This window comes from Neovison vison, chromosome 8, assembly GCF_020171115.1.
Source record: "Neovison vison isolate M4711 chromosome 8, ASM_NN_V1, whole genome shotgun sequence".
NCBI lineage: Eukaryota > Metazoa > Chordata > Mammalia > Carnivora > Mustelidae > Neogale > Neogale vison.
This window is the reverse complement of record NC_058098.1, coordinates 124,687,571-124,711,187: the sequence shown is the minus strand read 5'-3', so window position 1 is coordinate 124,711,187 and position 23,617 is coordinate 124,687,571. Positions and strand designations below refer to the sequence as shown.

Genomic DNA, 23,617 nt, shown 5'->3' with positions numbered 1-23,617 from the left:
TCATTCAACTATTTGCTGAGTACCAGCCACGTGCCAGGCCCTTGCTTAGAGACATGCCCTGTCCCATTTCAGCCTCACAACAATCCTATGAAGTTTATAAAGCAGGTTCCCTTGGTAGTCCCACCTCTAATAGAAGGAGAACCTGAGGCTGAGAGAGGTTTATTGCCTCTCCAAGGCAGCACAGGTAGAAAGTTCCAGAGTAGGGCTATGAAACCAGGTCCATGGAACTCCAGAGGCCTCACAAATATGGCAGCACTCAGTCATGGATGAGCGCTAAGCATACACCCCAGATCCACCATTTATGCCCCTACAGGGACACAAGCCCACAGATGACAGCCTCATAGCTGAATTTCCCACTTGAGCTTGGGAGGAGGAGCAAATGACTCCTGTAGATGACAGAAGGCAGGAGAGTAATCTTGTGCCCCATACCATCCGGGGTGGTGATAAGCTCCGGGGCTGGTGAGCTGAGGGCCAGTAGAAGGCTCAGGGGAGGGATCAGGGCTTCCTAGACAGAGATGTCTATCTGCCAAGTCTGTTCCCCACTATGACAGCCTCTCTTGGTCACAAGACTGGGCTGGATGTGTGTGGGGGGGCTGGAGGGGGGGATGAGTATCTCTCCTTTGGACTGCTCATTCTCTCTCAACACGAGTGAGATGCACATCATCATACCATTACTCTGTCTTCCAGAAACATCTCTCCCGTCCAAACCACCAGCTGCACATAGAATACCAAAAGCCATTGGCAACAGGCCAACAGTCCTGCCATCCTGTTGCCACTTCAAAGCCCATCTGTCTGGCTCTGGAGTCACAACACAATGACTTGTGGTTGTCACACCATCCTCGAGGCCAGGGCACCCCCAGCGTGAGCTCTCATGATCACCCCAAGCTGCTGCCACCGTAGTGGCCCCACGAGCAGAGAGGAGTTGAATCGGACTCTTCTGCTCATCTAATGGTTACCATGACACAGCCCCAAAAGCAAGGAGGAAAAAAAAAAAAAAGATTTATACCCAAAATAGATGCTGGTAAGGATCTGAAGTTGTCCTTGGGCATTAAAAAGAGCCAGTACAGACTTCCAGAAAGGAGCATACAGTTCTGAGCATGGCAAGTCAGGAGAGGCCCTGTCGGGAGCCACACGTGCTAGGACAGCTAGAGGGGTGTTCCGTGCCCCTGGAGCCGGGGACCCCGGGGGCCCAGGCTGAAAGTCCGTGTGAGAATCAGCCATGTGAACCCTGGCAGGGCTGCTGTTTGGGGCAGCCGTGAGAGTGGCTCAGATTCTGTCCTCCCCTCCCCAGGAGGTGGCCCATGGTCCACACCGGGCAGCTCCCGAGACTTTTCACTTACTTCCCCGTTGACCCCCACATCTAGCCCCCCCACCCCATGTCTCTGAAACCCTCTAGGAATGCTGACCATCATGACCCCCACCACCATGGCTCCACAGGATGCTAAGTCAACAGCCTGGCTTTTTTGGATCCCTATTCCACTGAACCAACAGACGAAAAAAAAAAAAAAGTTACCCCACTGGTTTGGGTGATTGATCCTGGTTACCAAAGAGAAAGTGGGTTGCTGGTTCACAACAGAGGCAAGGAAGACCAAGTCTGAAATCCAGAGGATTCTCTCAATTATCTCTTAGAACTTCCATGCCCCAAAGTTAAGGTTAAGGGAAAACTTCAGGAACAGTGACAACAAAGACGACAGGCCAACCGGGGATTCAGATCCTCCGAGCATCTAAGTTTAGGTCACTCCACCAGGTAAGAGAAGCCTGGCCTGCTGAGGAGAGGAAATGTAGGGTAGGCAGTGGGAGAAAGGAGCCGGACTGCAGATGTGGCCTTGCGAACAAATACAGAAATGAGAACTGTAGTAGTTCTGCGTATTTTCTACTTACTTGAGACAGATACATGTTTATTTGCACATGGTAACTGTTTTCTTGTTTTTCTTCCTTCTTCCCATTATTTCATACACCAGTTGTTGGAAATTAACTTTATAATTTAGTCTTTTTTTTTTTTTTAAGGGCTCAAACTCACAACCCTGAGATCAAGAGTCGCATGTGCAGAGAAGCCTCGGTTGTACACGCGGTTAAGTGTCCCACTCTTGGTTTGGGATCAGGTTGTGATCTCAGGGTTGGGGGTCAGGCCCCGCATTGGGCTCTGTACTCTGGGCTCTGTGGGATTTTCTCTCTTTCTCCCTCTCCTTCTGCCCCTCCTGCCCATGCTCATTCTCTCTCTCTTTCAAATAAATAAATCAATCTTAAAAAAAAAAAAAAAGTTGCACGCTCCACCGACGGAGCCAACCAGGCGCCCCTATAATTTAGTCCTTAGGTAAGAGGAGAATAGTCAGTGTGACTGTGATTGAATTCGAGAAGTTATTCATGTAGACAGCCGTTGATACAATGATTGCTAGGACTCTTCATCTGGGGAAAAGGGTGAGAACCTCAGTGAGAAAAATGGCTGCGTCTTGCTAGGTAGAAATACAGCTTATTTGGTAGTTGCAATGGGGGCCCAAATGTGCGTGAAAGGTGCAAATGGAACTGTGCAGCCCAAGGAGTAGACGGTGCCCCTAATCGATTTATTCATCCTTCATTTCCTGCTCAGTGAAAATGGAGCTAGGCCCTTGAAATATTTCTCCTCGGCCAGCAGGTCTGGCGTCACACTCTGCCAGCAGAGGGGGATGGAGGGACACTGAAGAAAAGGGAGTCTGCTTTCCTAGACCCAGTGGGCTCCCCCGGAGGGCTCCAGCACCATACACAACTCCTCCAGCAGCCAGATCCTGCTGTCCCTGTGGCTCCCCTACGTCCCCCCACACCTAGTCCTGCCCCATCCAGCACCAGGCTCCTGTGGGGAGGGGCTCCTGCGGGGCCTGGCCTCTGCCGTGTGGGACCGCCGGCAGCATCACCCAACAATCCCCCTGAAGGGGGGGTTTAGTGGCGACTGTGCCTCCAGCAAGATATTTCCTCATACACAGCCTTCCTTGGGACCCAAAGGATGGGCTTCCAGTGAGTTCTAGGGGCCAGGTTTCCAGCAAGGGTCTCAGTCCTGGGGGGCCTCTTCCCTTTAGTGGCTGGTCTCAAAGTGCTGTTTCTAGATTCTCTGCTGTTTGTATTATTGCTTACTAGCCGATCTCTCATTACTCTCATCCCCTGTTGTAGTTAATAAGTCTTGATAGTGAACTTTTCCTGTTCAAATCACTATGTGGTTTCTGTCTTCTGAATGGGCCCGGACTGATTCGGTCACCCACAGCGTCAAGGGGCCAATTTTCCATCCTCTCGGTCCCGGAGTTCAATTCCGCCTCCGTGCCAGCCAACCACTGCCCTGCTTCCAGTACGTCCATCATCTCTCGACTGCTACTGCTGAGCCCCGAGACATCCCTGCTTCTGGAGGTTCACAGAGCGGGGGATTCTCTGGCTCTCTCTCCCACCCACGCCTCTCCCTGGCTCTGTGCCCTTGACTCTCCCACCCCGGGCCCCCTCTGCTCTGTCTCTGCAAGTGCGCAGTGGACACCCTCAGGGGTCCCGCTGGTCCTTCCGCTGCCCTCTAACTTCCCCTCTGCGGAGAAACTCAGGCTTCCAAGTCTACTTCGTGAACCTCTCCACCTGGCTGACCCGCAGTCACCTGAAATCCGACTCTGCGAGAACCAGATGCCTCCTGTTTCCTCTGGCTTCTCTCCCGCTGTGGAAGTGCCACCACGTCCCCTCCGCTGCCGAGCCCCCACCACCGAAGAGAACTGAGATTCCCTGTCCCCCGCCGCCGTCCCCACACTTCATGCAGCACCTGGTCCTCGGACCTCCATCCGCCGTCCCCACCCGGGGCCTCTGCACCATGGGCCTTGCGGTTGGTGGTTATTCTGCAACAAGGCTCCCAGCCTCTCGTACCTCTACCCGCCCACCCCAGCCGCTCAGCAGAGATTCTCCACACATGGCTTTCTCAGTCAAAGCCTAGGATGCCTAATGAAAATGTTCTAGAATTGATTGTGGGGACGGTGGCACAACTGTGTGCAGGTACTGAAAACCATCAGATTTTACCTTTTAAATGGGTGAATTGTATGGTATATGAACTATAGCTCAATAAAGCTGGTATTAAAAAAAAAAAAAATCCATGAGGGGCACCTGGGTGGCTCAGTTGGTTAAGCACTTGCCTTGGGCTCGGGTCATGCTCCCAGGGTCCTGGGATCAAGTCCCGTATATGGCTCCCTTCTCAGCAGGGAGCCTGCTTCGCCCTCTGCCTGCCACTCCCCCTGCTTGTGCTCTCTATCTCTCTGACAGATAAATAAATAAAATCCTAAAAAAGAAATTTTTTTAAAAAACCACGATGCCAGTGATTTTCACGCACAGTAAAATCTAAACTCTGGCCCAGTCCTACAACAATCTCACTGCAGCATGAACCCCCCTTCCTAGCTGACCCCCTTGTTCCAGGACCGGTTACTGTCCCTCCTCCAGCTTATAACTTCCGTCCCCACACTTGTGACTACACCCACACCATTCTCTCTTCTGACGGGGCCCCTTCTCCCCACATCCCTCAGCACCCCCACTCCCATTACTTCTCGACCACCCATCCAGGGGTCTTGAATCAGTTTCTGTTTGTGGTCATTTTGCTTCCCGTGTGTATATGCACGTGTCCGCTTTCCCAAGCAGATGGGGTCAGAGTTCACTTCTTGCACCTTGCAGGCCCCCCAAACGGCCAGCAGCTGTCTCCCGCTCCAGCCCTTCTCCCTCCTGCCTGCTCCGGGTGCCCCTTGAGGCAGAGAGGACTGTGTGAGGTCACTCCCAGGGCTGCGTGCCCAGAGTGACCCCCCACAAGCCCTATTCTAGGGTTGCTTAGCAGAGTCCCCCGAGGCACTGTGCCAATGGAAAGGCCTTCTTCGGGGGCTCTGGGCTCCTGCACCACCTTTCCCAGGCCAAGACAGCTCTCTCCCCGCCATCTATGCTCATGCTTCTTCCACTCCTCCCAGATCAAGTGACACCAAGTGATCAGCCACCTGACCCCCTCCCAGGCCAAAACTAAGATGTCCCCCCAAAGGGTCCTCAGGTCCTGTTGGAGCACAGTCCCTCTCGACCCACCGCTACATGAACCACCCACTGGTCACTGATCTGCTTTCTCCTCCCTGCTGCCCCACCTGAAACCAAACCTCTTGTGGAGGGGGTTGAGAGGAGGAAGAAGAGCCCCAGATTCTGGGCAGCACCTCTCAGAATCACTAGCCGCTGGCCCAGCAGTCCTGGTGCCATTCATTCCCCCACTCTGGCCCTAGACTCAGCCGGACTCCACCTCGAACCCCAAGCTCTGCCCCTCAGAGACATGGGCTTTGGTTTCTCAATCTGCACAACGGAGTAACTAGGAGCCCCTATTTATAAACCCATTTTAAGGTATGAGAGAATCCGAGTGAGCCATTGAGCACAGTGCCTGGCACACAGTGGGCACTAAAGAAATGTGAAGTCTTTAAAAAAAGTATTATATGATTAATCAGGGCAAAAGGCCAGTGACGTGTCCTTAGGAAACCTAGACTCTGGCTTAAGACCACACCCACGAGTGGCTCTTGCTCACTGTGGCCTGACCCGGAGTCCCCTCTTGGGGGTCGAGCCCGAGTCTGCCGCTAGTTCCCTAATCCGAGGTGCCCAGCCACAAGAACAGGTTACCTCTTCACCAGAGCCCGGAATCTGTCACAGTGGCCACACACACACATACACACAGATACACACAGACAGAGGCACATGCACATACAGATACACATGCGTGCGTACACACAGCCAGATAGAGACACACACAGACATGTGGAGACACACACGTAGACAGACATGTAGGCGTGCGCGCACACACACGCACACACTCTCCCACTCCAGGCACCCCCTGCCCACGTGTCATCCACTTCACCTACGCTCTGGGCCAAAGAGGCATTTGGAAACCAGCTTGGGAACCTCATAACCATTCATAACATTGTTCCGAGAGAAAACACAAAACATTGCCTGATAAACAAACATTTGCAGTAGAATTCCTCCAAGAGCGAGGAATTGCCTGTGCTAGAAAACTAACAGAGCAAGAAGAGAAAAAACCGCATAAACTTAGTTTGCCTCTGCAAAATTAATACCAATTACAAAAACATTTATGTGAACTGCTTACCATTTACACCTAATTACCATGCAGCACAATTATGCATACCGTTAAGGGCATGCCAGATTAATTATGCTGTACGTTTCATTTGATTACACCACCACACCCTCAGTCCATATAGGCCCGGCTTCCAGAGGGCTGCCCCTCCGACGGGAGACACACACAGGTCTGTGCAAGAAGCACCGGGTCCCACCCTCAGGTGACAGCGGTCCCCGCCCCAGCCCCTTGCCCAGCGAGAGACAGCCTGACTCTGGCCCAGGCCTTCCCGACGACATCACGGCCCCCGCAGCCCGGGCCGGGAAGCCATCTTCCCAGCAGAGCCTCTTCCAGAAGGCAGCGATGCTCCAAAGGTCTCCCCCTGGGCATGGCTACATGTCGGGGGGGTGGGGGGTGGGGGCGGGGGCGGGAGATAGCCAATGGTCACCATGTGTGCCCGCTAACGAGAAGCTGGCCTCACTGTCCAGACAGGGTCACCCCAAGCTCATCTCCCAGACCCCACCAGAGCTCAGCCCCCCTCTCCCTGGCACTCCCAGGCAGCTCCTGGGCTGGGTCCCAGTCCTGCTCCTCCCGGGCCCGGCACAGTGTGGAGCCTCTCCCTCCCTCACCCTCTGCTCTCCACAGAGCTGTGGACAGTTCTGTCCCCTCTTTATCACAGAGAAAAGGAACCGACTCCCCTGATTTCCATGTCGCCCACTAGATGCTTCTCAAATACCCCGGGCGGACCCAGGCTTGAGAGTCCATGGAGTGTGTCCCCCAGGACAGGGAAGTCCTCCCAACTGACTGAGGAGACAGGTGGGACAGGCCTCCCAGAGGCAAAGAGCAAGAAGCAGCTCAAAAGACGAGACAGAGAAAGAAGGGGCCCGCACGTGTGCCTCCTCAGCACCAGAAGGGACCGTGTGCCGCTGTTAATTCCCGAACACCTGTGAGGTCCACCGCATAAGGATTCTTCTAAAAGATGGGTGACATAGAAAGTGTGAAGAGTGCCATCAAATACCCAGGTTTAGTGCAAGAAGCAGTGTTTCAAACAAGCAAACCCAAGCTTGCCTGCCAGGTTGCCTCCACTTTGCAGATGGTAAAACCGAGGCGAAGGAGGGAGGCGTGCGTGATCCACCCAAGGGTGCGGCCAGGAGGTGACAGGGCCAAAGTGAGACCCCTGTCTGTCCAGGACTGGGCCTGGTGGCTCCGGCACGCTGCCACACTCTGCCTCTTCCCTCAGTGGTGCTAACCCAGCTCGCATCACTTTTCTAGAAGTTCTTCGGAAATGGCTCTTCCCGTGACATACAGAAGGCTCACCTCTATTTTAGAGAAAGTTTTTGTTTGTTTCTTTTATTTGCTTCCCAAAACTGCTGTCCCCAGCCTATCCCCAAGTATCCCAGCAGGCCTACCTCTGAAGGGAGGGTGGACGCCAGCTTTGCAATTGACATACTGTTTTCAGGGTGACAAGGGCTCACCCCGGGTCCTGCAGCCAGGGAGCCCAGGGACAGAGACTAGACCTTGAGGCTCATCTTCCTTTTTTTTTTTTTTTTTAAGATTTTATTTATTTATTTACTTGAGAGACCAAGAGCAGGGGGAGGGGCAGAGGCAGAAGCAGACTCCCCGCTGAGCAGGGAGCCGAGCTGGGGCTGGATCCCAAGACCCCGGGACCAGGACCTAAGCCTCAGGCAGGCAGACATTTAACCTTAACCGCAGAGCTACCCAGGCGCCCCGAGGCACATCTTCTGAGGGGCTCCTGAGAAGTGCGAGGCCCCGTTCAGAGCCCCAAACATCAGGATCCCCCCCACCCACCCCACTACTTCCCTCCTCAAAAGTCTGCAGGGGTGGCTACAGTTACCGAAGAAAATGTGCCGGCCCTTTTAATCCGTCATGCTGCACTGGGGCTCACACTGGGCCCCGCAACTGCAGTCCCTTCCCCCACGTGAAGCACCCCCAGGGCCCTCCCAGACTACCCCCACCTGTGCCTCTCAGCGGCTGCCACCTCCACCCACACAGCTGGCCAGGGGACATCGCCCAGCCGCTCCTGCCAGCTCTGCTCCCGAAATGCCTCACGATGGACCCCGCCTCCACGCCCCGCTGCTGCTCCCCCTCTGCCTAGGCTCCCTCCCCCCATCCTTTTGTCCAGTCTCTGCCCAGAGGCCCCTAGGTGCTCTATCAGATGGAAATACTGCCGGCCAGTTACTCCAACCCCAACATCTCCATAGGCTACATCCTACCCTTCCAGGGTACAGCTCCAGCCCCGACATCCCATCAGGTCAGAAAATGCCCTTGACACCCCCCTCCCCCCAGCTTACTGCTCCCTGCCCTTTGACACCCTGCTCGAGCACGGCCTCTGTCATTATGTCACTGTCGAATCACTGTGTTGTACACCTGAAGCTCATTTCATAGTATAAGCTAACTAAATTTCAATTTAAAAAAAAAAAAAAAAAAGCTCTTCCTGATTTTCTTTCTTCTCTGAATGTGACTTCCCTTCTCTGAGCGCCCGCGGTGCCCCGAGCTCTCTCCAGCAGCCTGTATTCTAGTTCTCGCCCTGGTCAGCTGCATCGCACTGTGGGCCTGGAGACTGGCTCTGTCTCTTTCGTCTTTGTGGCCAGTGCCTGGCACACAGTAGGGCTGGGATAAATGAACAGATGAACATTATTTGAGGCTTTGAAGCAGGGGACCTCTGAACAGAAACCCGAGAGATGCCAGGCCTGCCAAGGTGGGGCCCTGGCCGCTCGCTCCGCTGAACCCAGCTCTCCGGGAGTCTGGGCTGTGTTGAGGGTGTTGACAGGAAAAAAACCAAAGCAGCAACTGCCCGGCCCCACTGGGTTTCCCGGCTGAGCCTCTGGTACCAGGCGGGCCCTCAGGCCACCACCAGATGGGTGGGGAGCCGGGCTGAGAGACGATGGCAATAGGCACCACATTGTTGCTGGTCATAAAGCCATTAGGACCCATCGCTCTGTGCCAGCTGCTGCGCCCCTGTGGTCTAGACCCTCCCGGGCCTCCAGGCCAGGGGCAGAGCCGGCCCTGCCAGTAGGCCCAGAACCAGCAGAGACGTCACCGTCTGCTCTGGGCCCAAAGAGACCAGAGGCCTGCGGGAAAAAGGAGGCCTAGGACTTAGGGGACCAGCGCGGTCCCCAGTGGGCATGGACTCTAACAAGACTGAAGTCTGTGCGCCCAGAGGAAAGGCCTGGCTATCAGGTGGTCTGGGCCTGAGGGCTCACAGACCAACCATCTGAATCCTGACTTTCCCGAGGCCCTGAGGCCCCCACAGAGAGGATGACAGACAATATTTGTAGGGGCTGACAGAGCCCTTCGCGGGGGGTCGTCTTGCCCGGTCCCCACAGAAGCCCTTATGCAGCCCTCTGGTGACCCCACTTAAAGAAAAGGAACTCCTACCTCCTGGCCACCTACTGTGTGCTGGGGTCAGCAGCAGGTGCTTCAGACAGTGTTGCGTTTGAATCGGGCAACCCGGGGGAGAGGCCAAGGCCCTCCCTACACCCGGATGCCGGGCCTGCGGCATGAGGACACAGGGACACCACGTCAGGCCCACGCTAACTGTGGGCTAGGAGTGCTGAGAAGCGCATCAAGGTCTGCCAGCCCCCCTGCCTGCCAGTCTCCTCTTGGCCCAGCACCTCTGTCCCCTGCTGGCTGGGGGGCTATAGGGGCCCTGGGGGGGGGGGCGGGGCGGGGGCGGGGGGAGCTGCGGTGCAGAGGGACCTGCTCTGTGCTTGCTTGCTCGGTACCATATTTATGCTCCTGCCTTAATCCAGGGTGGGGCAGAGACAGACAAGGACACATACTCTTTCTCATGTCATGTTAAAGGGGCAGCCTCAGAGGGGAAAACAGACTCCAAGAGGGCACCCATGGGTGGGGGTTTGCGCTGGGGGAGGGGCTGTGGATGGGGAAGGTGGGGGCTGTTGCCAAGCAACAGGCAGAGGAATTTGTAGCTGCCTTTTCTCACCTCCCCACCCTGTCCCCTGGGCCACTGCCACCCACTCGTGGGCCTCCCGATCACAGAGCTGGGCGCAGCTTGAGCCCACATGCCAGAGGAGCTCCCCAGAACCCTTTCCATCCCTCTGGGGGCCTCCTGAAGCCCCACTCTGTCCTCCCTGCGTGCGGTTCCCCACGCTGTTCCTTCTGTGCGGGGGCTGGGTCTCCTGAGCTCCACCCTGGGACCCGGCCCTGGTTATACCTCCCAGGGAACCATTTGGACCACAAGAACAGCCAGATCGAAGCCTTCTGTGAAGACCCTCAATGATCTGTTTCCCACCCTGGGTGAACTGAGAGTTCAAGTTGCCGTCCGACAAAGCTAACTTGGTGTACTGGCTCTGGCACGGACAGGGACTCAGCCAGCTGCCTATTTTCCACTCGCCTCCTTTGCCCCAGCCTTTGCTCAGAGCATCCATACTATTCCTCCCCACAGCCCTCCCGGGAAGGACAGGGACCTAGTGGCCCTACCCTTTGCTGTCAGTCTCCAAGCTCCTTTCTTATCCATTATAAAAAAGAGTCGACCTTCCAGTCCTAGCATGACTCAAATCTTTTTCCCATTCTTATCCAGAAGCTTTAAAAAGTGTGGTTTTATTTATTTTTGTTGTTGTCATTAGGAAAGGAACACATGTGCATTGACATTTTTTCAAAGATCACAAAAATGTATAAAGTTTATCAAGTAAAAAGGCCAAGGCTTTCTTGACAGGTCGGCTGTGTATCCTCCCAGAACGACTTTTTCTGTCCGTGTACATTTGTATTTATTTTAAAGGACTTTACAAAAACAAGATTATGCTCTGCACACTGCTTTTGTGGGCTACCCAACACCACACCATGGACATTTAACACATCAGAATAGACACGCTTACTACCACACTTCACAGGCTTGGGGAAATCTCAATAGATTTCCCTCTATCCACAAATGTATTTATCCTTTCAGAATCTCTAAAATTAATCACACAGGACCATTCCCTCAAGAAGTCCCTTCCCAACAGGTTCTGTTTGCTGGAGTGTTCGAGGATCCCACCTACCGGGCTGAGGCCCTCACCTGCCCCTCTCAGGGTCCTCTGGGGAACCTCTGGGGGGCGGTGGGGGACACTTCCAGAGCACCAGCCTCCCAGCCTCCCAGCCCAAGCTTTCCCTGACATTCACCATGACATGGCCTGGTCCAATCCAGGGCTCCGTAAACCACAGATCTGACCTCACCGTCCCGTAACATCTCTTCTCCACATCTTTTAACCTGTTCGAGTAAGGACCACCGGAACACAGGGATCTAGGTAATCTGTTAGGTCCAGAACATCCGCACCAACCCCCAGATCCATCTAATTAGAGCAGGAGTCAGAACCCCCAAGTTCTGACCCTCCTCTTACCAGCTGGGAGAGATGGTCCTCTGTCCCCTCGGTGTACCCAGACAGGGCAGATAACAACCGGCTCAGAATAAAAATGACCTTGACATTTGAAACAGAAACGGAGATCAATAGGCATGACAGTGAGCAGGGCCATGACCGCAGGAAAGAGAAAATAGGAACCTGGGTATAGAAGTAAATAAGGCTGGGAAGTCTTAGGGGTCAGAGGGAACCTCAGCAGGACAGGAGTGGACCACGTTGAGCTATGGCTAAAAAAAAAAATTCCACTCCCTGCCGGGATTCAGTTAGGAAAGCCCCAGACGTCTGCACCTCCTCCCCCGCCGCTGTCCTCCAGACAGGCCCGGCCTGGATGTGATCAGCAAGGGAGATGTGGCCTGGAGGGACCTGACTAGAGCTGTCCTTGCTAGGGGCTGCCAGGCACCTGCAGCCCCGCCTGGGGCCACCCTCTCCAAACCAGGGGCTCAGTTCAGCTGCGTGTGGCGGAGGGAGACCGGAGGGAAGGGCAGAGCCAGCTCCGGCAGCCTCCATTTCCCTCCTGCTCGCAAACCCTTGGAAGAATGTTCTGGACGTTGGGGCACCTCAGCCTGGGTGAGGGGAAGCAATGAGAGGCCAAGCCGACGACCCTTCTCCTCCCCATTCAGCCAGTTGCTGTCACTGGCTGGTATTCCCCTTCACCGCCACAGCCCCTGCCACTGCCCCCTCCAGCCCACGCCCCCCCCCACCGCGCCCCAGGGTTGTGTGATTTAAATATGCTCTATTTCCCTCCACATTGAGCTCTTAAGCACTGGAGAGTCTATAGAATATAAAAGGACCATCAAGCACCTACACCAGATGAGCTGGGGGGGGCCCTCCCCTGCCCTCACTTTCATCCCCCTGGCTTCTCTCTACCCCGAGAAGCCACTACAAGCAGGGTTCAATACAATTGTCCACAGGACAAGCAGGAGCTACGGAGCTACGGAGCACAGGGACCAGTCTCCCCAAATCGATGTGGGGCCTCAGCCTGGCCCCCAGCACCCCCAGGGCCCCCCTCCACCGCCTAGCATCTCCTCCACACTCCAGCCATCCCATCCCCCACAGCCTGGCCTCCCGCCCGACTTCACTGCTTTAAGGCCCACCTTCGGTACCACCTCTTCCAAGAAGCCTTCCCCGATCCCCTCAGTTCCTTATGACCGCACTGTCCTTTGAGCACTTCATTTCTCCCTCTCCTGTGACTTCGGTCTATGGTCATTCATCAGCGGGGTTCATCCTAAACTCACTCCGTGTCCCCTCAAATCCCAGCATAGGGCCTTGCCCACAGGAAATGCTCGGCAAGCACACATGGGAACCAAAGAAAGAGCTGGAACTGTGAAGTGAGGGATTTAGAAAAAAGTGAGTACACAGACAACCTGTTCGCAGTGTCACCCGTTACACTCCCAGAACCCCCTGCCAGGTGGCACTGAGGAGCCCTCCCCCTCTGGAGCTCTGTCAGGCAGGATCAGCACTTTCCTCTGCTGTCCGAGATGGTGCAGAAGAGGCAGGAAGACGGACCAGACTTCTGAACGCGCTTCCCGCAGCACCGGTCCACACACGCTGCCCAGACACTGAGCACGGACACTCCGCTGCGGGACCAATGCACACTGTCCCCGCGAATCCTCACGACAACCTTAAGCACAGCGGCGTCTTATTTCCACGGTACAGGTGAGGAAACTGAGGCACAGAGCAATGAAGTTAGCTGTCCCTGATCTCGCGGCAGGGAAGTGGCTGACTCCAGGGCCCTCACTGCGACTGAGCTCGGGCTCGAAACGGGCTCATGTCTAAGCAAGTCACCTCTCTCCCCACGGGGCCGCACACCGTGTACAGAGAAGTCTCCACACACACACGTACACCACACCCTGTCTTGCCCACAACACTCAGCCAAGTGGAGGCAGGCTTGAACACACACACACACACACGCGCGCGCACACACACACACATTTCTGACACTTCATGGGTCTGAGACTCGGTTTTGGTTTTGGGGTTTTTTTGTTTTGTTTTGTTTTTTAAGGAAAAAATAGTCAAAGAGAGACCTGACTGAAAACAAGCCCTCAAAATTTGGGGGGAAAGGAATCTGGCACCTTAATTTACCATGAAAGCCTTCAAAGGCAGGAAAACGTAGGCCCACGGAGATGCCCAGCCTCAAAGGGCAGGTGAGGGCTCCCGACTGCCTCTACTCCCTGTTACACATCAAGTGGAAGTGGAAACAATTCCCAAGGGCCACACCTCACACCCCGCACCCCACACGCAGTCAGGGACTCCAGGTCCGCACAAGCAGCAGGAAGGACTGGGGAAAGGCAGGATGGGCTCTTCTGGCCTCAGGGTCTGGACAGTACTCCCAACCCCCGCCTGGCCCCACACCCAAATAGCCCCCAACTCCACTCCACGTGTCCTCAGCGCTCACAGTTCTCTTTTAAGCCTAAATTCTAAGGCTCTGATACTAATGGTAACATTTCAGGCCCAGCGATGGTCTATTCTTAACTTACCCATTAGGGAGCAGCTAAGACTCCTCTGAGTTCCCTATATGCTTCCCAACAAAAGGAGCCTTGCCTGGCCACCGCCAGGGAGAGGGCAGGGACCAAAACCACAGAAGCATAGCAAGCTGCCCCGCCGTTCAGCATTCAAGGAGGTCCCACTAAATGTCGGATGGATGACCCAGAGGCAGCCAAGTCCTTGTCCTGCGGAGACCACAGGCTTATGGAAGAGAGCAGGAGCAGGGGACAGTGTAAGTTCCCCAGGGGCCAAGTCACCCAGGGCAAGTATTTTTTAGTTTGTCCTGCATTTCTTGCAGCCATTTCCAGAGGACCATTGGCAGTGATTTGTGACTGTGATAGGAAAATAGCCACAAGGGACTCGAGAGCATATTGTGAATTGGACGTGGGGGGAAAAAAAACCTCAGAAATTATGGACACACATGGATTTACATGGAAGCCTACAGAAGGACACACGCCTATGAAGGTTTACCAGGGAAGCTGAATTTTTACTCTCTGTGCGGTCACCTGTGACAAACCTCTTTCCCTGCAGTGTCCCCACCCCTCATGCCACCGTTTCCTTTCCAAGACCCATCCCCCAGGAGGCCCTGCACTCTCAGACCTCCTCTCCTTGGAAGCCTTTCCGGATTACGGCTGTGTGGTGAAAACAGACCACCCCGCCCCCATTCCTGGGTCTGAAATTCCACCACTAGAATCAGAGCCATAGAATTTCAAAGTTGGAATGGACCTCCAAGCTCCAGTCCAACCCCCACCCCACAGAGGAATCCTGTCCGCAGACACCCTGACAGATGACAGTCCGGGTTGTCCTCTCCAGGGCTGGGGGGCAGCCCTTGCACGGTGCACAGGCAGTCCTCAATTCAACAAGGAATTCACCTTTCTAAGGACAATCTCCCATGGCAGCCTCCCCCTGCAACAGGGGGTGGAGTGGGGGGGGGGACAAGGAGAGTCGGGTCAGCCTGGGCCTGGGGTTATGCATTTGAGGAGTAGCTACAGACAAGTTTCAAGCAGCTGGAGGGCAGAGAGGGAGCCAGGGCCCAAAGAAGTGGGGCCGGGAAGGGCGGCGGGCAGGTAGGTGCCAGACCCGAAGCCCGAGCTGGTGCAGCACAGGTAGGTACACAGGTGCAGACTCACACTTCCGCGGAGCTGCCTGTCAAACAGCCCAACCAGGCTCTCCTCCGTGGGACCTGGAGGCAGAGGGGGGCCACCTTGCCCCAGAAACCCAGCAGGAACTCCTGACAACCCCAGCCTCCCAAAGCCAGGCAGCTCAGGAATCCACCAGAAGATGATAGCCCCTGCCAGCACGGAGGACAGCCTGAAGAGGGTCCCTCCGCCTAACAGCTGGGCTCCCCAGATCCCACAGGCCAGTCCTAACACTCCAGCAACGCCTAAGGAGAAAAGCTTCCCTGGCTGCAGCTGTCACATCTGCCTGGAAGGGAGGAGGCACAGCAGAGCAGCACCTGATCCCAGGATCCCCTCGCAGCCGGCCGGCTCAGGAGGCTGGAGGCCGGTTCAGCCGCTGGCAGCGCAGGGTGAAACATGAAGACTGAACCGTCCCCCAGGGATGCTGATGGCAGTCTCTGGGCATGGCAGCGAGGGGCAAGCTGGGTCACAGGGCAGAGGGCGCGTCTCGCCCAGGCTCCTGTCCCTGCTGGTTTGAGAGGGGGCGCGTGGAGTGGTTCTGGGAGCGCCCCCACTACCTCCCCGCCGCCCTGCCTCCCCCGCCCTGAGGTCGGAGCTGCCCAGCTGGGTGCTGGACGCCATCTTGGGTCAAGGTGCAGCCACGGGGGTGCTCCCCTCAGGAGCAGGGGAAGAAAGCCCCCGAGAGTCGGCTAGCCCCCCACTCCCCAACCAGGGCAAGACCTGCTCAACTGGCTTTGAGGTGGAGAGAGGTGGAAGGACGTTGGGGATGGAGAGAAAAGTGGGAAATAACAGAGGGGGGTGGAAGGGGAGTGGGTGCCCCCAAGAAGGGAGGTTCCAGGAAAGCGAAATGCAGTTTGGCAGCCGGAGGGCCGCGGGCCCCAGCGATGGGGGGCTGGGGGAGGCCGGGGGCGGGCCCTGGACTCAAGCCAGCTCGGTCCGCGCCGAGGGGGAGGGAGGGCAGGGCGGCCTGGGGGAGGGGAGCCGGGGTGAGGGCGGGACACGGACCGCGGCCGCCAGCGGCTCCGAAGCTCGGGGTCTCCCGGGGCGCGGGGCCGCGGGGCCGAAGACCTCGATCTGCAGCCTCTGCGAGGCCTCGTCCTTCACTGTGCAGATGCGAAGCTTTCAAGGACACGTCTGCACCGGCCCAGCGGGGGTGCGTGTGCGTGAGTGTGTCCGCGTGCGTGTGAGTGTGTACGACTGAGGGTGCTGCTGCAGGGGGCGACCCCAGGCGCTCCCACCCGCGCCGCTCCCGGCCCTGGCCCTGGCCCGCAGCTCCCATCCCCGCGTTTTCCGGCCCCCGCGGCCCCGGCCCGGGATCTTCACCCGCCCCCGCCCCGCCCCCACACTGCGGCGCCACCACCACCGCCACCGCCGCCGCCGCCGCCGCCGCCCCGGCTCCCACGGCCCGCGGCGGGGGCAGGGAGGAGCCAGGCACGACGTCCCCCCCCTCGCGCCGCCCGGCCCTCCGCGGGGAGGTGTGCCCCCCAAGTGGCACTCTCCCCACCCCCGCCGCCCCTCCCAGATCCGCTGGCACCCCGCACCCCCAGCCACAGGTGGCCGGAGGAGGATCGCTGCGCAGCGCTCCGCGGCCCGGCCCCCGGATCACCCCTCGGCCCGCCCCCGGGGGCCTCCCGGGTCCCCCGCCCCGCCGGGCCGAGGAGGGCCGGGAGCCGGGGGGAGGGGCGGGGGGCCGGGTCGTGCCAGGCTGCCATTTTCTGCCGCCGCCGCGGAGCCTGCGCGGGGCCCGGCCCCCGCCCCCTCCCCCGCTCCCTGCGGGCCGCGGCGGGAGCCGATCATTCCGGGTCGGGGTCCGCGCCCTCCAGCGCCCCGGCCGCAGGCCCCAGGCGGGGCCCCGGGGCGGGGGCAGGGCCCGGAAGGCGGGGGCGGCCAGGCCGGGGCCCCTGCGGCAGCGCGGAGCCGGGCACCGCGACCGAGGCCGGCGGTGGAGGGGGCCCCCCGCGGCATTGTATAGACTTGAACTTGAGCCCGGAGCCGGGCGGGGGCGGGGAGGGGGCTCCGCGCCGGGAGCGGGCGGGACGGGAGGGGGCGCCTGCCGAGCCCGCGGGGACATAAACAAACCCTCAAATCCTCCGCGCCGCCCTGGCCAGCCCGGCCCGCCGTCCCCGCCCGCAGCCCTGGCCCCGCGAGCGCCCGGCGCCGAGTTGCAGGGGTCCAGGAGCGTGCCCCGAGCTGGGCACTGCCCGCCGCCGTGCCCCCCGCCCGGCCTCCCCTCCTCCCTGCCCGCCTCCGGGCCGGCCTCCCGGGCCGCCAGCAGCGGCGCTCATTACCGTGTGGCCGGTGGGGTCGGGCCGGCCCGGCTGCGCGCCCTGGTGCCGCGGCGCCGCGTCCCGGCTCGTCCTCTGCTCTCGCCGCCGCCGCCGCCGCCCGCGCGCCCTCCCTCCCTCCCGGCCCGCCTGCCTGCCTCGCTCGCTCCCTCCCTCCGCTCGCTGTCGCGCTCCCTCTCTCCGCCTCCTCTGCCGGGTCCCCCCCTCCCACCCCTTCTCTCCGCCTTCCTCCTTCCCTCCCTCCGGCCGCCCGCGGGCCCAGGCCTCCGCCCGCTGCTCGCCCCCCGCGGCCGCGCTGGCCCCGGCCCCGGCGCTGCGGAGCCGGCCCGGGAGGCAGCGCCGACTGGGGGGCCCCGGGGCGCCGCGGCGGTAGCGGCCTGGGCGCGCGGCCGGTCCTAGCGCCCTCGGCCCGACTTCCCGGCCCCTACGGCCCCGCCGGGGGGTCTCCGCACGCTGCGAGACGGAAGGCGGGACCCCGCATGGCCACGACCCTGCGCTGGGCCTGGGCACCCCGCCGCGGTCGCGTTCCGGACCACTCCGCCGGGGGCCTTGCTGCAGCCCTCCCACCCCCAGCCCCACGCCCCCGCGGGGCGCCCCGCTACCTGGCGCTGCCTCTTCTCTGGGTCCCCGCATCCAGCACTGGCCGTAGGGACAGCGGCCCCTCCTCTCCCCCGGCCGGTGTCAAGTGCCTCCCCCCAGCAGCCCGCGGAGCCCCCGGCGGCCTTCACCCTGCAGTTCTCCCGACCTCCACCAGAGCCCACTGCACTCTGCCTGCCTCAGCACTGGGGCTGGGGACAGCAGCGCCGGCCCATCCGCACCGCAATCCCCACCCGACCCGCCGCCCCCGCCAGGTGCGGCCGAGCGGAGGCCAGCCCACTCAACAGGGCCAAGGTCCAGGCGCCAGGTCCATCCGGGCCGTCCTGGAGGCTCGGGCACCTCTACAGGATGAATCCCCTCAGAGGGGGTGAGCTCCCCGTACCTTGAAGTGTCCAAGAAGAGTTGAGTGCCCTCAATTGGACAGTGGAAGACTGAAAGACTTCATGGGGTGGGAGGTTGAACTAAATGACATTGAAGATCCCTTCCAGCTCGGAGATCCTGTGCACACCTACACTCCACCCTCGCGCTTACTCACCCCTCTCCCGCGGGGGTTGTTCTCATTTCCCAGAGAGTTCTCCGGGCTCCAGGTTTCTGACTTGGGGCATCTTTGTCTACTCCTGTAAGCACAGCCACCCTCTGCTCATCACTTCCCTGACTGCTACCCCTAGGGCTTGGTACTGGACCCCCTGACGACCCCCCCCCCCAGCCCAGCTCTCCACTTCTGCCTGTGCCTCCACCAGCCTCTCCTACTGTGAACCCCCAATCCACCCCCTTCAGCTACATGGAAGTGCCCTGAGCTCTCTGACCCAGGACACTGAGGGTTCCTTCCCCTGGCACCCACCATCCCGCTTGTGGGCGGGGGGCTCCCGAAGACCCACACAGCTGACACCAGTCCTACTTTTCCATTCTTCCCCCACCAGCTTTGAGGGCACAGGAACAGTTACCTAACTGTGACACGGTGCCCAACTTTCATCCAAGAGGGTTTCCTGCCAGAAGCTCACTAATGCTCCCAGATCCTCCAGTCTTCCCCACTCCCTAGCCTCAAGGTCAGAGGCCACTCTCGACACAATCGTCCTTGCCTTTTTCAGTGTCACCCTCGCTCAAGTGGTCACCCCATGCTGTTGATAACAGGCCCTGCTCAGAGACTCGTGCTGTTTCTCCCATGAGGACAAGAGCCACAACTGTAGCTTGGCACTTGGCGTCCAGTAGGTTCTCAGTAAGCATCTGTTGAATGAATGCGTGCACGGCAGGCTCCCTGCTGCTTTGCTCTCCATATCAAGCTGGGCATCCGCAGATACTCTAAAACATGGCCAAGGGGAAGACCGCGTTTAGAAAGATGGCGCCGTACCTCTCCCTTCCTCAAGGGCTTATATAATATTGCTCCCAAATAGCAGCGCCTGTTTCCTGGGTGCCTCCTGTGCGCCAGGCACCGGACTTGGCACATTTCCCTTAGTCCTTGCCAAACTTATGTGGTAGTTTATATTATCCTCCCTCCCTCTACAAATGAAGAAACTGAGGCTTAGTCAAAGCCACCCAGTTGGGGAAATCGCAGAACCAGGATTCCAAAGTGTGCTTCATCTGACCCCGAAATCACCACATCGCACTTTTAAGACATTACAGCTGCTCTCCACAAGCTGAAATGCTCAGGATCAAGAAGGGCAAATGGAAGTTTCTACTGAGTAGAACTATTTATGAGGAAGTCATTGGAGGTCATAATGTGTGTGACCTTGGGTATCTGTGCTGCTGAGGTCAAGAGGCCCAAGGTGACTATGTTAGAGGGGGTTTGTGTCCAGTGAGAGGCAAGCATGTGGCTTCAGGGTTGGTTCCAGAACCCGGCTCTGATAAGGCTCCGATTGATTTAGCCTCTGTGCTCCTGCACCCCCTTCCTTCCGTCTGTTCCCCTGTGGCCTAACCAGAATCCTGGGTGCTCCTAGACGCTCCAGAGCAAGGGGCAGTGTCAGTCAGGCTATACTAGGTTGTCCCGCAATAGCAAACAATCCCACGTTTTCGTGACTTAAAATCATGGAAGTTATGTGGAAAATAGTATGGTGGTTCCTCACAAAAATTACACATAGAATTACCATACAGATCCGTGTACAGATCCGAAGGAACAGAAATCAGAGACTCTCACGATCTCTGCTTTTTGTACACCAGTGTTCACAGCAGTATTATTCGCAATAGCCAAAAGGGGGAGACAACCCAGATGTCCGTGAGTAGACGAACAGAAAAACGAAATGCGGTGTACACATACAGTGGAATATTATTCAGCCTTAAAAGGGAAGGAAGTTCTGAAAGCCGCTGTAACACAGATCAACCTTGAAGACATTCTGCTAAGTGAAGTAAGTCAGCCACAAGAGGACGAGTATTGTGTGATTCCACCTACGCGAGGTACATAGCGTAGTCGAATTCATAGAGACAAAGGAGAAGAGTAGCTGCCAGGGACTGGGGGGCGGGGGGTGGGTGTGAGGAGTGGGAAGTTCGTGTTTAGTGGGTACAGAGCTTACAGTGGGTACAGTTGGGAAAGACAAAAAGAGCTCTGGAGGTGGATGTTGGTGAGGGTTGCACAATATATGAGCATGCTTACTGCCTCGGAACTCTACACTTAAAAATGGTTAAGATGGCAATTTTATGTGACACCTATTTTACCACCAAAAATAAATAAATAAATAAAAGGAGCATGGCACAGCTATAAATTAAATCTATTGAATCCACTATAAAAAAACCATAAAGTCTCTTCGGCTCCTGCTACGTATCTGTGGCAAGTCTGCAGACGGGTAGAGCTCGTGGAATATTCTGGGCCCCTGGCTGTCAGAAGAGCCGGCCTGGCAAGGAGAGCCCTGGAGGGTATTACACTGACACAGCCATTCGTCCCTCGTTGGCCGGAACCAGCCGTGCAGCTCCATTCTGCTGTAGGATCCAGGAAGTAAACAGTACCGAGGAACTCAAAGCAGGGACAACCAGACATATTTAGCACCCACGATTGCCACAGGAGCCCCTTCAACTCCTTCCCCGACAGCATGTTCCTCTAACATCGTCCACCGGGGACTCAGCCGAAGGCTGGGTTCCCACACTTCTGACTCAGATGAGATTCTACCCTTGGCCCCCGCACTCTGCTAGACCTTATGTCCTCTCCGTCAGTCGGCTTCTGAAACCATTTCACCTGCCTGTCTCTGCTGCAGCCCTCCCTGATGTCCAGACCTGGCTCACCTACCATCCCGCTGGGTGATGTCAGCCCCACAGTGACTCACCACTTGGGTCATCTTAATATCCATGGCTCGTCACACCCACCAGGAGAGCTGCATCACGGACCACTCTCCACGTAAGTTCTTCATCTCTACCAAATGGTGATACTTCCACCTACCTTCCATGTGGCTTGTTATATTCGTCAAGACTCTCAGTCACATGGGACAGAATCCCAGCCTAAACTAGATTTTAAACAAAGGGATTCAGCAGTTTAGAGTTTAGATAATTGGGAAGCCCTGGGTTGGAGATTCAGGATTAGGTAGATCCAAGGACTCAAATGCTAGCTCCCGAGTTCATGGTCTCCATGACTCTTGTCTGCTCCCCATTGTGATGGCCTTTCTCTCCTCCTTGAAACAGACTCCAAGATGGTGGATGGCAGTCTCAGGCGCACCTTCTCCCAGCTTAGAGTCCCAGTGGAAGAACATTGTTTTCTTTCCCCTCAGGAAGTGCCCTAAAGCTTCTAGGACATGAAGCTCCACATCCTTTAGCAACAACCCCACCCCTGCAACCTCAGGGTCTGAGCCCCATAACTATTCTCTTTTGTTTTTCATGGTCACCCTCACTCAAGGGGACGTGCCCAGCAGAAAAGTTCCAAGGGTCACTTCAGTTGCTCTGGCCCATTATGACCCGGGTTCTACACCCAGTAGGACAGCATGAGTCACACGTCCATCCCCGTAAGTGAATGTGAGAGGTGACTCTGGCCCGAGACAGATCCAGCCGGAACCCCATGGAATAAGAGAAGAGTTGTCCCCCAGAGCAAGGGCTGCTGGGCAGACACACAGCTGCCCAGCATCCCCAGGCACCTTCTTTCCTCGTGGACGTGCTTTCGAAACACTCGGCGTACCTGATGGAGATGGTGTTGCCCCCCATAGCACATGTGCTACCCGCCACGGAATGGTACGTTTTTGCATGATTAATGTTATGGGAATTTCACCTCAATAAAAAAGATATTTTAAGATGTTCTTACTAAAATGAAGAACCCACGCCATCTACAACTAAAAATGCATTTGATCTCCTTCCCAAAGGAAGATGATCCAAGTCATGACCAGCTCTAAAATCAGGATCTCTGAGTAATGTGCCGTTTCTCTCAATGAGGTGGATGTGGCTTCTTCTCTTTCATGGTGGCTAATTATAAATGCAACCACCCCAAGCACCAACTCTATGATGGCAGAGAGAAAACAGGGTATCATCTTCTTTGCACGTGAGGAGAAGGGAAGACCTTCCAGGGACTGGCAGCCCGTGGCCGCCACCACACCCTGCTGGCTGGGCTGCCAGGGCTCACTTCTCCATGGTGGGCCCAGGAACTGGTTCACAGTCTTCCACCGCTGCGCTGAGGCCCGACGGGAAAGAGGTCTCCTTTGGGGACGGTCAGCTTCCTAGCGGCACGATCATGTCTTCCCAAGGCTTCCTTGGGAAGCTTGAGCCATCCCTGGGTCTGGGGATTTGATATCACTTCCGTAAAGCCCGTCAGCTCATTCTCTGGGAACTCCAAGGACCAGCACACTGCCCCCGTACCCACCCCCTGCCTGAGGCCCAAAGGGCTGGGTGAGCCACTCCCACAGCAATGGTCATGAACCTCCCCTTTCCCCCAGGAGACCCCTCGGCCTCTACCTCTCACTCCAGCATGAGCCTCACACTGCGCTTTGACAGATATAAAAATGTAGATATAAAATATGTGTGTGTATATACATACCTGTGTCTTTACAGATGGATTCCCTTTTTCTGTCCACGGAGCGCGCCTACGAGCGATGAAACCTCCACAGCAGTGAGCACACCTCATGCCCAGATCTTAGTTTCTAAATACCATTCTCCACTAAGAGGAGCTGAGCCTTTTTGGAGGAATGGCAAATGCCAGAGTGGGGTCAAGCAAGGAGCAAGATGAGCCCAGAACAGGTCACACAGGAAAGTAAGGAAGTGTTCGAAGAGCAATGGGGTGCCGGGGAGGGACTCCCACTGGCAAACTACGGGGAAATTTGAGCATCAGAATCAAGATGATTCCAAGAGATTACGACCCACTGAATAAAATAGGAATCTATGAGTCCACACTGCTATAAATAAATGAATAAATTGCAAGTTTAATGAGGAACGTAGTCTCAAAATACCTCCCAACAAAATACTGACTAATTGCAAAGGGAAGAAGAGTGACTCTACAATGGGAAAACCTGAAACACATACCTTCCATCAGGTGACTGAAGTGAACACCATCCGTAAGGAGCCACAATGAAACGGCGTACCAGCAGGCAGGATGCCATGGCAACAGCACGGCACCGTTTTTATGATATCGCAGCCCAAGATGCATCACCTGAATCCACTCTTGAGGAGACATCAGACAAACCCTCTCTTAATCCATTGGGCTGCTCTTACAAGGTGCCAGAGGTTGGTGGCTTATAAACCACCAACATTCACTTCTCACAGTTCTGGAGT

The 23,617-nt window shown here is 56.9% G+C and overlaps 1 protein-coding gene across 1 annotated transcript in view; it reads right to left on the bottom strand.

The window, feature by feature from the left end:
- Positions 1–17,425, bottom strand: part of DNMT3A (DNA methyltransferase 3 alpha) — a 96,468-nt gene extending 79,043 nt beyond the window's left edge. Inside the window, exon 1 of the mRNA XM_044261959.1 lies at positions 17,357–17,425. The gene's annotated coding sequence lies outside the window, so the exon portion shown is untranslated. The remainder of the gene's footprint in view (positions 1–17,356) is intronic.
- Between the last annotated feature and the right edge of the window lie 6,192 nt (positions 17,426–23,617).